The 13,901-nt window shown below is 47.6% G+C and overlaps 2 non-coding genes across 2 annotated transcripts; one reads left to right on the top strand and one right to left on the bottom strand.

Annotated features, from left to right (window-relative positions):
- Positions 1 to 6,387: 6,387 nt before the first annotated feature.
- On the bottom strand, positions 6,388 to 6,459 carry trnaw-cca (transfer RNA tryptophan (anticodon CCA)). The gene has a single exon. It is a non-coding gene; the product is annotated as a tRNA-Trp (tRNA).
- Positions 6,460 to 13,203: 6,744 nt separating this feature from the next.
- Positions 13,204 to 13,276, top strand: trnak-cuu (transfer RNA lysine (anticodon CUU)). The gene has a single exon. It is a non-coding gene; the product is annotated as a tRNA-Lys (tRNA).
- Positions 13,277 to 13,901: the final 625 nt, after the last annotated feature.

The following is a 13,901-nucleotide window of genomic DNA, read 5'->3' as shown; positions in this document are numbered from 1 at the left end:
GACCAAAACTGTGTGCAGTATTCCAGGAGTGGTCTCACCAGGGCCCTGTACAATTGTAGCAAGACTTCCTTACTCTTGTACTGTGGGCTATATATTCGGTACTATGGGGCAACTGCAAACAGTGCTCCCTGGTAGCCTCGTGGTTAGGGTTTGGTGCTCTCATTGCTGTGGTCAGGGTTTGATTTTCGGTCAGGGAAAGCATTGTAACAGAGCAAGTTGATTAAAAATAATTCAAGTCGGTGAAATACTGAATAATTGTTTCAATCAGCATTAATGCACCTACATAGAAACATAGAAACGTAGAAACATAGAAAATAGGTGCAGGAGTAGGCCATTCGGCCCTTCTATTCTGCACCGCCATTCAATGAGTTCATGGCTGAACATACAACTTCAGTACCCCATTCCTGCTTTCTCACCATACCCCTTTATTCCCTTAGTAATAAGGACTTCATCTAACTCATTTTTGAATATATTCAGTGAACTGGCCTCAACAACTTTCTGTGGTAGAGAATTCCACAGATTCACCACTCTCTGGGTGAAGAAATTCCTCCTCATCTCGGTCCTAAATGGCTTACACCTTATCCTTAGACTGTGTCCCCTGGTTCTGGACTTCCCCAACATTGGGAACATTCTTCCTGCATCTAACCTGTCTAACCCCATCAGAATTTTAAACGTTTCTATGAGGTCCCCTCTCATTCTTCTGAACTCCAGTGAATACAAGCCCAGTTGATCCAGTCTTTCTTGAGAGATCAGTCCCGCCATCCCGGGAATCAGTCTGGTGAACCTTCGCTGCACTCCATCAATCGCAAGAATGTCCTTCCTCAGGTTAGGAGACCAAAACTGTACACAATACTCCAGGTGTGGCCTCACCAAGGCCCTGTACAACTGTAGCAACACCTCCCTGCCCCTGTACTCAAATCCCCTCGCTATGAAGGCCAACATGCCATTTGCTTTCTTAACCGCCTGCTGTATCTGCATGCCAACCATCAATGACTGATGTACCATGACACCCAGGTCTCTTTGCACCTCCCCTTTTCCTAATCTGTCACCATTCAGATAATAGTCTGTTTCTCTGTTTTTACCACCAAAGTGGATAACCTCACATTTATCCACATTATACTTCATCTGCCATGCATTTGCCCACTCACCTAACCGATCCAAGTCGCTCTGCAGCCTCATAGCATCCAACTCGCAGCTCACACTGCCACCCAACTTAGTGTCATCCGCAAATTTGGAGATACTACATTTAATCCCCTCGTCTAAATCATTAATGTACAGTGTAAACAGCTGGGGCCCCAGCACAGAACCATGCGGTACCCCACGAGTCACTGCCTGCCATTCTGAAAAGTCCCCATTTACTCCTACTCTTTGCTTTCTGTCTGACAACCAGTTCTCAATCCATGTCAGCACACTACCCCCAATCCCTTGTGCTTTAACTTTGCACATTAATCTCTTGTGTGGGACCTTGTCGAAAGCCTTCTCAAAGTCCAAATATACCACATCAACTGGTTCTCCCTTGTCCACTCTACTGGATACATCCTCAAAACATTCGAGAAGATTTGTCAAGCATGATTTCCCTTTCACAAATCCATGCTGACTTGGACCTATCATATCACCTCTTTCCAAATGCACTGCTATGATTTCCTTAATAATTGATTCCATCATTTTACCCACTACCGATGTCAGGCTGACCGGTCTATAATTCCCTGTTTTCTCTCTCCCTCCTTTTTTAAAAAGTGGGGTTACATTGGATACCCTCCACTCGATAGGAACTGATCCAGAGTCAATGGAATGTTGGAAAATGACTGTCAATGCATCCACTATTTCCAAGGCCACTTCCTTAAGTACTCTGGGATGCAGTCCATCAGGCCGTGGGGATTTATCGGCCTTCAATCCCATCAGTTTCCCCAACACAATTTCCCGACTAATAAAGATTTCCCTCAGTTCCTCCTCCTTACTAGACCCTCCGACCCCTATTATATCCGGAAGGTTGTTTGTGTCCTCCTCAGTGAATACCGCACCAAAGTACTTGTTCAATTGTATTGCACACTGAAGGAAATACAAATATATTTGCCCAGCGACTGTTGAATTTTAATAACTTTTTATACAACAGTAGAATCAGCAGAAAAACAGGATATTCGCCCATAGTACTTATCTAAGGAAGGATATACTTGCCTTGGAGATGGTGCAACAGAGGTTCAACAGATTGATTCCTGGGATGAGAGGGCTGTCCTATGATGAGAGATTGTGTAGAATATGCCGATTCTCTCTGGAGTTTCGAAGAATGGCAGGTGATCTCGTTGAAACGGACAATATTCTGAAGGGGATTGACAGGGTAGATGTTGACAGGGTAGATGTTGAGAAGCCCGGCTAGCTCAGTCGGTAGAGCATGAGACTCTTAATCTCAGAGCCCCATGTTAGACGATTACTGTTCCTTAAAATGTATGTTGCTTTCATGGGAAAACATCATTAATGAACCCATAATCTTCTATTATTTAGAGATATTTAGAGGGCATCTTTCAATGCTTCACAAAACTATTCCTTCCGTTACAGCCACCCGGGATCGTTTCCCGGTTTGGGAAGTAACTTTGATATCACCGTTTGGAATTGAAGTGGAGTAATTTTATGAAGTTCGATGGATGTCCCAAAGCACTTCAGAGTGGTGTCAAAACAAATGAGTTTGCAATTAAAAACACTGAATGTCAGGAGTGGGATTTGAAGCCGTTGGGTTGAGCGGTCTGTGTCGTCGCCTCACAGTCGAGTTGGGCGGTTGGTTTTTCAGGTGTTGTGCTGGATCCAACTTCGGGGCCATGAGGGATGTCGATCGCTGGAGGTTGGAGCTATTCCCAGCTCCAAGTGATCTTTTTCATCCACCTTCTTCCAAATAGCTTTGGACCATCCCCAGCAACGATCCACAAATGTAACCTGTGCATCTCGCCGCCATGGGACACCTGGACATCCACGCTGCCAACGACTGGGATGTATCGTTTGTGTAGGTCAGCAGTTTCACTTCGATCGGGATCATTTTAGGTCGTTCGATTGGATTGTCCCAGAGTTTCTCAAAGGCCGCCTGATTCATCAGTGACTGGCTCGCCCCTATGCCCACTTCCACCGTGACTGGAACATCGTTGACTTCAACTTCCATTTTCACCAGGGAACTCTCAGTGGTGCAGGTATCCACTCCGTACACATCATCGTCGCTGGACTCCGGATGATCAGCCAACTCTTCATCGACTCGGTGAGTATGATTTCTCTTGCATATTCGCTGGAGGTGGCCCTTCATGTTACAGCCTTTGCAAGTATAGTCTTTACAGCGGCACTGGTGGGCCCTGTGATTTCCTCCACAGCGCCAGCATGGGGTTGGCCGGTTGGCCCCATGTGGCGGACTCAGGATTGTGGGACTCGGGGTTCTGTTCTCTCTTCCCTGAGAGAGACTGCTAGCAGCAGCCCTGCCTCTAAAAGGCACCTTTCGGTTCACAGTACTTGCTGGGTTAGAGTCCTGGAGGTGAGACATCCACTTGGAATCGCAGGCCGAGATCATGAATGCCTGGCTCACGTTAATTGCCTTCTGCAGGGTGACCGTGGTGTCCACAGAGAGCAGCCTGTGGAGAAGGCCCTCGTGACCGATTCCAATAACAAAGATGTCCCTTAGTGCTTCGGTGAGGTGATCGCTAAAATCACATGGTGCAGCCAATCGTCTCAGGTCTGCAGCATATTTTGCAATTTCTTGGCCTTCGGATCCACCGGTGGGGAGAGAACCGGTGTGTGGCTGTGAGGATGCCCTCTTTCGGTTTGAGCTGTTCCTGTACCAGCGTTACGAGCTCCAGATATGTTATTGTCTTCTCTGGGACTAGCAGGTCCCTGACAAGGCCATAGACGGTGGACCCACAACTGCTGAGCAGGATAGCTCTGCACTTATCAGCCAGCGAGGTCGGGTCGTCTCCCCCCACGTCATTCGCAATAAAGAAGTGTTCGAGCCTTTCCACAAAGGCCTCCCAATCTTCCCCATTGGCGAATTGTTCAAACGTGCCAAGGTTAGCCATTGTCACATGGAAATTCGTATTCTCGTCACCAGTTATTGTGTCTGTAAGCACTCTAGTAATGACTCCACGAGGCAAGGTATTGTACTTGAACTGTGGTGACCTTAGTCCACTTATTGCAGCTCCTGAGTGAGGGTACAGTACTGTGAGCTCCCTTTTATACCTGGTTACCTGTCGTGTAAAGGTGACCCCGAGGTCTCCACCAGTTGCACCCTCTGGTGGTACAAGCATAGTGCATACAGTGTGAAGATACATCCAGTGGTCTTATGTAATTGTACATTGAGTGTACAGGGTGTATACTTATTTTATGCATGCACAACAAAGATCATCAGTTAATTAATGGTGTTTTCCCGTGAAAGCAGGATAAAATTTGTCAATGATTTAATTTCTGCATTTGGAAAGACATGGGTTAATCACGGATAGTCAGCATGGATTTGTTCAGGGAAGGTCTTGTCTGGCTCACTTGATTGAATTTTTTGAGGATCTAACCAACAGGATCGATGAGGGCAGTGCGGATGATGTAGTGTTTCAGGATTTTAGCAAAGCTTTCGCCAAGTTCCCACATGGAAGACTGGTCACGAAAGTAAAAGCCCATGGGACCAGGGCAAAGTGGCAAGTTGGATCCAAAATTGGCTCAGAGGCAGGAAGCAAAGGGTAATGTTTGATGGGAGTGTATGGGACTGGAAGAATGGTTCCAGTGGGGTTCCACAGCGCTCAGTGCTAGGTCCCTGGCTTTTAGTGGCAACATCAATGATCTAAACTTAAATATAGGAGGTATGATTGCAACGTTTTCAGGTGATACTAATTTAATCCAGAGGTGTGAGCCTGTGCATTTGGGGAGGGCAAACAAGGAAAGAAACACACATTAAATGGTCCGACATTGAGAAGTGTGGAAGAACAAAGGGACCTTGGAGTGCATGTCCACAGATCCCTGAAGGTAGCAGGCCAATTGGATAAGGTGGTTAGGAAGGTGCACGGAATGCTTGCCTTTATTGGCTGAGGCATGGGATAGAAGAGCAGGTTGGTTATGCTTGCAATGTATAAAACACTGGTTCGGCCACAGCTGGAGTATTGCATGTAGTTCTGGTCACTGTATTACAGGAATTATGTGATTGTACGAGAGGGTACAGAGGAGATTTACGAGGATGTTGCCAGGCGTGGAGAATCTTAGCTATGAGGACAGATTGGATCGGCTGGGTTTGTTTTCATTGGAACAGAGGAGGCTGAGGGGAGACAACATTGAGATGTATAAAATTATGAGGGGCCTAGATATAGTGGATAGCAGAGGGGTCAACAACCAGGGGGCATATATTTAAAGTAATTGGTAGAAGGTTTAAAGAGGATTTGAAGGTAAAATTCTTCATGCAGAGATTTGTGGGGGTCAGGAACTCACTGCCTGAAAGAATGGCGGAGGCAGATACCACATGTAAAAAGTATTTGGATGTGCACCTGAAGTGCCGTAACCTGCAGGGTTATGGATCCAGAGCTGGAAAGTGGGATGAAGCTGGATCGCCTCTTGTTGGCCGGGGTGGAAGTGATGGGCCAAAATGGCCTCCTTATGTGCTGCAAACTTCTATCATTCTATAATTCTATGAAAAATGTAAATGTCCAATGTTGGTGTCGAAACCACGACCCTGAGATTAAAAGTCTTATATTTTACTGACTGAGCTCGCCAGGCTTCTGCCAAATATACCGTTCTCTCACTGATTGCAGACAGTCGCCTGTTGGCTCTGCCCCAGATGTTTAAACTTGCTGTTGAGGAACTGCAAGGATCTTCTTGAATGGTGGACCAGGCTCGAGGGGCCGAATGGCATACTCCAGCCCCTAATTCTTACATGCTTATCATCTTATGAACTTTTCACAGGAGAACAAACTCGCCCCTGAGCATGCATGAGGAGAATGCTACAGAAAATATTCCCGCCTGGTGAGCTTTCGTGTGCGAGGCGAACGTGTTAACCGCGACACTGCGGAAACATCTCCACTTTCAGCACCAGGTCAGACGGAAATGTTAAGCGAGCAGGTGAACTGCTGAATCCCAGTTTTAAGGAGTTGGTCGTGGTGTCAAACAATGAGTTTCGCTTAATGATTAAAAATAATAAATGTCAGAAGTTGAATTCAAACCCACACCTCCAGAGGAAACTGCGATCTAATCACAGCACCTCAGACCGCTCGGCGGTGTGTGTGGCCACCTGGAAGTTGATTTTGAACTGTTGTGTCCTGTCACATGAATTAAATGAGGACAGCAGGCGTATCCCTGCCTGACACCGGGGAAACAATGAGACAGACCTTGGAACAAGGGTCTGGTTATTGCCAAACAGCAAAGAAAATATTAACTCTGAAAGAACAGTGACCCCGACGTGATTTGAACACGCAACCTTCTGATCTGGAGTCAGACGCGCTACCGTTGCGCCACGAGGCCGACACAATGTGTGTGAGATGTTCCTCTATATGAAGCTTTCACAATATAAGGGGCTTGAAATTCCCTGCCCATTCCCACCAGGTGTCAGAAGCAACACTCACCTGCCAGTCACCGTTTGTTTTTTTCAACTTTTGTGTTGCGTTCATGGAAAAGCATCATTAATTAACCCGTCACCTTCTTTTGCACAATGAAAGAAATGCTAACTGAGGGACAGTCGATACTTCAATCATTTGTCCTGTGCTTTGCGGAGCGGGCAGGGAAGTGGACCTGAGTCCATGATCGCATCGGCCATGATCGTATTAAATGGCGGAGCAGGCTCGAGGGGCGTGTGGCCAACTCCTGCTCCTATTTGTTTTGTTCCTCTGTTCTTCAGCATGTTAACCCATTTTACACACTGTATTGCCGATGTCACCAGGAATCTGGGGCAACTTTTGTCAAATTTCACAGCACCGGTTATTCCTTCTTAGCGGAGAAAATAGAATCAGTCGTGAAGATAAAATCCCACGGTGATCATTTTCAGATTCAACGCAGTAGGATTTCAAGTAAAGTGAAATAATTTTACAGTGAAAAGATTTGGAAGTTTTATTTGTATTTGTATCTTTAATTAAACTTTGTGGCATCTGACTCCCGTTCATGCCTCTGCTGAATAAGAAAGGAGGGTTTGACGTTGACCAGACTGCACTGCCCCTGATATTTGTGAGCTCATCCTTTATATTCAGTGGTTTCTCGCCCTTTGATGGGCTGCAGTGTCGCGGATATCACGTTGGCCTCACACGCGAAAGGTCCCCGGTGGATCCGTTTTCTCTCACTGAAAGTTATCTATTTATTGGTTAAATAAAGAGCAATTCAGAAATAAGGGAGCCTTTTTACCAGGAGAATAAATAGCAAATAAAAACAGCAAATGCTGGAATTCTCAGCAGGTCAGGCAGCATTTTCCAGGAGACTAAACTCTCCTCCGATTGTTCCCTTTTCGCAAGTTTAAACATAATGTTTCTACCCAGAATCAAACCGGGTACTTTTCACAGAAAGCAAATGTGCTAACCACTGCACTACAGAAACCTCTGGCACAGCAGCCCCAACAGAGGGGAGCTGACCAGTGAGCTCCCTCTGTGCTGATCGGGAATGTGTTGGCTCACGTTAAACAACTTCTGTCCCACTCTGAAAGTTCTCAATCCTTCTCCTCCGCTGCCCTTTACAGAAATATCACGGATCACCCAGCCACCGTGTTCACTTCCACATCCTCACAGTGGGGCCACAGAGGCTCCTACCGTCTCCCCGCGATCAGCGAACTCACCCAGTTTACTAAATTAAACCCTGAACACGTGCCCGGCAAAGGGCAGGAGAAGCCAGATAGTCTGTAAGCTCGGTCTATCGCAGAAAGTATTGGTATTCATGGTGAATACAGCAATTATTAATCTTCTCACAGTCCTCAATTATTTTTATGCGATGAATTGATCGAGAATTGAAACCAGGTTAGTGCATCGGATCTTAACCCCTCGACCATCAGGGAACAGTTATGATACAGGTAGATATATTTATATATATTTATATATGAACATGAATATCAACGGCTATCTGCCTAGATCTCATGGCGAACAGCAGGGCGTCTAACTTTGAGTGAGAGAAATTGTTCCACAGTGGTACCCATTTCATCTTTTGTTCCCTTTCAAACGCTAGAAACTGAGACATGGGGAATAAATAGGGAAATAAAAGCACAGGGTTAAAGACAACAGGAAGAGAGAAGGGGAAAGATACTGCCCCCACCCAGAACTAATGCAGAAACCCCACTGCTGCGCTCGGGGTGGCCACCCACAGCCTGGATGCACTAACGGGAGAACACCAGCGGCAGGTCGGGGCCATAAAAGGAACGGCGAGCGGCCCTGGGAGCAGCTTGGAGGTCCCGGGCGAATACTCCAGGGAGCAGCGCGAGCTAGTGCAGGAGGGCGGCGGCAGCGAAGAGTGATGTCATCAAGGTCCAGGTCGGTGATTGGAGCGTGGGCAGATACAGCACGAGTGGCGAGATCGGGGCGAAGGAGCGGCGAGAGACTGTCGAGGGATGTGATCGGGGCCCAGCGGTGGCATGAGTTCAGGGCCAGGGGCCCAGGGTTAGCAGGGCCCAGCCCACACTGTGCACGAGGTCCGTGCAGCAGAGCTGGTCGCCTGTCGTCTTGGATAACCCTTGCCACTGGACCAAGACCTCGCACTATCAAGCCCGTGTGATGGCTGGGGTGCAACGGCCACTAAACATTAAAAAAATCCACGCACAGATATCTTCCACCCTTCGGGATGTAGTTCGGGTCCTTCATTGAAACACCTGTGAACTCATCCTTTTTCGGCCTGGAAGCAAGTCATCCTCGTTTCGAGGGACCGCCTATGATTATGATGATGATGGATACATTAACGTCCCAACAGCTCATTGACTGCAGGAGTGGGACCGTGCGGCCCTTCAGAAAACATGTCGAAAAGGCATAGTCACTGATTCCGTCTCATGTGCTCCTCCGATCAAGAACAGCAACACACACTAAAAATGCTTCAATAATGGTTACATCTTATCTCCACATTTGCTAAGCAGGTGGTTTGTTGGTCGAGGGGTATGATTCTTGCTTTGTGGTTGTTACTTCAAATTTGCAGGAAAAATTCTCGTTTCAAATCCCAAACCAGCCTTGAGTTTGCGTTGAAATTTTGCAAAGAAGGACTTGCGTTTCTGCAGCGTCTGTCAGGAACTCATGACGGCCCAAAGTGCTTTACAGCCGTTGAGTTGCCTTTGAAATGTTGTCATGTGAGGAAAGATGTTCCCAAATTACCTCACATGCACCTCACCTCTTTGCAAACGAGTTCATAGAATCAAAGAAGTTTACAGCACGGAAGGAGGCCATTTCGGCCCATCGTGTCCGCGCTGGCCAACAAGAGGCTCTCCAGCCGAATCCCACTTTCCAGCTCTAGGGCCATAACCCTGCAGGTTACGGCACTTTAGGTGCACATCCAAGCACTTTTAAAATGTGGTGAGGATTTCTGCCTCTCCCACCCTTTCAAGCAGTGAGTTTCAGACCCCCACAACCCTCTGGGTGAAGAAACCTCCCCTCTAAACGTTCGACCAATTACTATAAATTTATGCCTCCTTGTTGTTGATCCCTCTACTAAGGGAAATAGGTCCTTTCTATCCACTATATCTCGGCCCCTCATAATTTTATACACCTCAATGAGGTCTCCCCTCAGGCTCTGTTCCATGGAAACCAAATCCAGCCTATCTAATCTGTCCTCAAGGCGAAGATTCTCCACTCCCGGCAACATCCTCATAAATCTCCTCTGCACCATCTTCAGTGCAATCATGTCCTTCCTGTAATATGGCGACCAGAACTGCACGCAGTACTCCAGCTGTGACCAAACCTGCCCCACCGACCCCATCTCTTGTATTCTATGCCTCGGCTAATAAAGGCAAGCATTCCATATTTCTTCTCAACCACCTTAGCTACCTGGCCTGCTACTTTCAGTGATCTGTGGACATGCACTCGCTGGATTCTGGGGAGGACCCAGCAGATTGGAAAACTGCAAATGTAATGCCACTATTTAAAAAAGGAGGCAGACAAAAAGCAGGAAACTATAGACCAGTTAGCCTAACATCTGTGGTTGGGCAAATGTTGGAATCCATTATTAAAGAAGCAGTAGCAGGACATAGAAACATTGAAACATAGAAAATAGGTGCAGGAGTAGGACATTCGCCCCTTCGAGCCTGCACCACTATTCAATAAGATCATGGATGATCATTCAGCTCAGTACCCCTTTCCTGCTTTCTCTCCATACCCCTTGATCACTTCAGCCATAAGGGCCACATCTAACTCCCTCTTGAATATATCTAACAAACTGACATCAACAACTCTGCGGCAGAGAATTCCACAGGTTAACAACTCTCTGAGCGAAGAAGTTTCTCCTCATCTCAGACCTAATTGGCTTACCCCTTATCCCTTAGATTCTGACCCCTGGTTCTGGACTTCCCCAACATCGAGACCTGTCCAGTCCCGTCAGAATTTTATATGTTTCCATGAGATCCCCTCTCATTCGTCCAAACTCCAGTGATCTCTCGATCCCTTGATTCCCCGAGACTCGAAAAATCTATCTAACGCAGCCTTGAATATATTCAGAGACTCAGCATCCACAGGCCTGTGGGGCAAAGAATTCCAAAGATTCATATCCCTCTGAGTGAAGAAATTCCTCCTCATCTCTGTCTTAAATGGCCGACCCCTTAACCTGAGACTCTGCCCCCTGGTTCTAGACACTCCAGCTCGGGGAAAACAACCCTCACCATCTACCCTGTCAATCCCCTTCAGAATATTGTGTGTTTCAATGAGATCACCTCTCATTCTTCTAAACTCCGGAGAGTATCGGCCCATTCTACACAATCTCTCAACTTAAGACAGTCCTCTCATCCCAGGAATCAATCTGGTGAACCTCTGTTGTACCACCTCCTAGGCAATTATTTCCTTCCTCAAATAAGGAGACTAAAACTGTGCGCAGTACTCCAGGTGTGGTCTCAACAGGGCCCTGTACAATTGTAGCAAGACTTCCTTACTCTTGTACTGTGGGCTATATATTAGGTACTATGGGCCGAGTGCCCTGTTTTTTTTGCTGATTCGATGGTTGTATAAAAAGTTAGTAAAATTGACAGTTGCTCGGCAAACATATTTGAATTTCCTTCAGTCTACTCCTTACTCTTCAAGGGCTAGATTTTCCCCAAGCAGTATTGTCGGCGCACTGACCTCAAGCGCACCGACTTTGCTCGCTGGAAACGGCTCGGGGAAAAACTCGCCCCATCCTGGCCGCTGTGTACAGTCCCCGGAGTCCTGGCGTGGTGTCGATGGTGAAGTGGGGGGCGGAGCCAAATGCCTGCACCGAAAACACTGCCGGCACCTTCGCGCATGGGCAGTAGGGAGGGAAAACTTGGCACTCTGCCATTGTCAAACAGTGTCAAACCCGATGAAAAGCACAGCAGCTTCTCAGCTTCTCCGGTCGCTCGGCGGGCTCTCCCCCCATCCCTCCCCGATAAAACGCACAGCTCCAGCACCTGCAACTTCTCCGGTCCACAAGCTCACACTTCTCCGGTGTGTCTTCCCTCCCCTATCCCAGGGATACAGGGACCCAGTGTAATGGAGCCAAGTTTGCTGATGATACAAAGATGGGTGGGAAAGCAAATTATGACACAGCAAAGAAAATCTCAATTCCGGAAGAACAATATGGAAAAGTACAGTGACCCCGACGTGATATAAACACGCAGCCTTCTGATCTGGAGTCAGACACACGACCGTTACACCACGAGGTCTACAGTGCAGAGTGCCCATGTTTGTATACATGAAGGTTCCTGAAACATAGTTTCATTTACCCTGCATTGGTGCAATGAAAGGGCTTTAAAATCCCCGGCCACTCCCACCGTGGGTCAGACAGCATCAGAAGCAGTGCCTACCTGTCACTCACCCTCTCACGCCCGCTTTCATCACCTGCTGCCCGCGGACAGCAGCAAATCCAGTTCATCATCATCATCGGCAGTCCCTCGAAGCGAGGATGACTTGCTTCCACGCCAAAAAAGGATGAGTTCACAGGTGTTTCAATGATGGACCTAATATTCCAGGTCCCGAACTGTATGTTGAAGGGTGGAAGATGCCTGTGCGTGGATTTTTTTAACGTGGGGTGGCCGTTGCACCCCAGCCATCACACGGGCTTGACAGAGCGAGGTCTTGGTCCAGTGGCAAGGGTTATCCAAGACGACTGGAGACCAGCTCTGCTGCACGGACCCAGAGCCCCCACATATCGCAGTGTGGGCTGGCTCGTGCTGCCCCTGGGCCCCTGGCCCTGAACTCACGCCGCCCCTGGGCCCCGATCACATCCCTCCACAGTCTCTCGCTGCTCCTGCTGTACCTGCCCACGCTCCAATCACCGATCTGGACTTTGATGACATCACACTTCGCTGCCGTCACCCTCCTGCACCAGCTCGCGCTGTACCTTGCCGTGGTACACCACCACGCTGCTCCCAGGCCGCCGCTCACCGCTCCATTTATGGCCCCGACCTGCCGCTGGTGTTCTCACACAGGTCGGGGCCTCCACGCTGCTCCCTGCAAATCCAGTTACACCCCGTGTCACCGCACAATTCTCAGCTGTGATTGCAAGCTGACTATATTTAAAGCTATCGCAGAGGCTGCAAGCAGTGTTCCCTGGTCGTCTAGTGGTTAGGATTTGGTGTTCTCACTGCTGTGGTCTGGGTTTGATTCCTGGTCAGGGAAAGCATTTTTACAAAGCAAGCTGACAAATATATTTCAAGTCTGTGAGATCCTGAATAATTGTTATCATCATTAATCCACCCACATGTGTTGCACACTGAAGGAAATACAAATATGTTTGCTGAGTGACTGTTGAATTTTTATAACTTTTTATACAACCGTAGAATCAGCAGAAAAACAGGATATTCGGCCCATAGTCCAAGAGTAAGGAAGTCTTGCTCCAATTGTGCAGGGCCCTGGTGAGACCACACCTGGAGTACTGCGCACAGTTTTGGTCTCCTTTTCTGAGGAAGGATACACTTGCCTGAGAGGTGGTACAACGGAGGTTCACCAGATCGATTCCTGGGATGAGAGGACTGTCCTATGGTGAGAGATTGTGCAGAATATGCCGATACTTGCTGGAGTTTCGAAGAATGAGAGGTGATCTCATTGAAACAGGCAATATTCTGAAGGGGATTGACAGGAGAGCTGTTGAGAAGCCCGGCTCGCTCAGTCGGTAGAGCATGAGACTCTTAATCTCAGGGTCGTGGGTTCGAGCCCAACGTTGGGCGTTTACTTTTCATTAAACTTTTATGTTGCTTTCGCGGGTAAATATCATTAATGAACCCATGATCTTCTTTTGCACAATGATAAAAATGCGAACTGAGGGAGAGTTGATAATTTAATCAAATATTGAAAGCAGTGCCTCAGACCGCTCGGCCGTCCTTACTGTTAGATGCTCCAGTTACAAGTTATTACTCTGGAAAGTTTCAGACCGGGCGCTTGTTCAGGGCTGCTGGAAGGCCCAGTGACCGGGATAACCTCTCCCCCGGGGTTTTCCTGAGCCTGTGCTCGGTGCACGGGGAGCTTTGGCCCGGGTCTGAGGTAGCTTGCATCCCAGGGATGGACAATAACCCTCTGAGCTCTGGAACTGGGGAAAAGCGAATAATTAATGAGTTGTTTGCGGGTTTCAAATGCAGCTTAGATCTGCTGGTATAAATCGATAGTGTTGTTTCACAGAATGAAAGAAATGCTGACAGGGACAGTCAAAACTTCAATAAGTGAACTTTAATAATTCATGAAACTTTAATCCTTGATGAAGTTTTATCCCCGATCTGATTTTACACAATCTGTATTTGAGGAGACTGGTTTAAATGTGCATTGCTCATGCAACAATGTATCCAAAACAGCTTTTAT

The sequence above is a fragment of the Pristiophorus japonicus genome, unplaced genomic scaffold, assembly GCF_044704955.1.
Source record: "Pristiophorus japonicus isolate sPriJap1 unplaced genomic scaffold, sPriJap1.hap1 HAP1_SCAFFOLD_42, whole genome shotgun sequence".
In the NCBI taxonomy this organism is placed as follows: Eukaryota; Metazoa; Chordata; class Chondrichthyes; family Pristiophoridae; genus Pristiophorus; species Pristiophorus japonicus.
The sequence above is the reverse complement of the archived record's forward strand: the minus strand, read 5'-3'. Positions and strand labels throughout refer to the sequence as shown.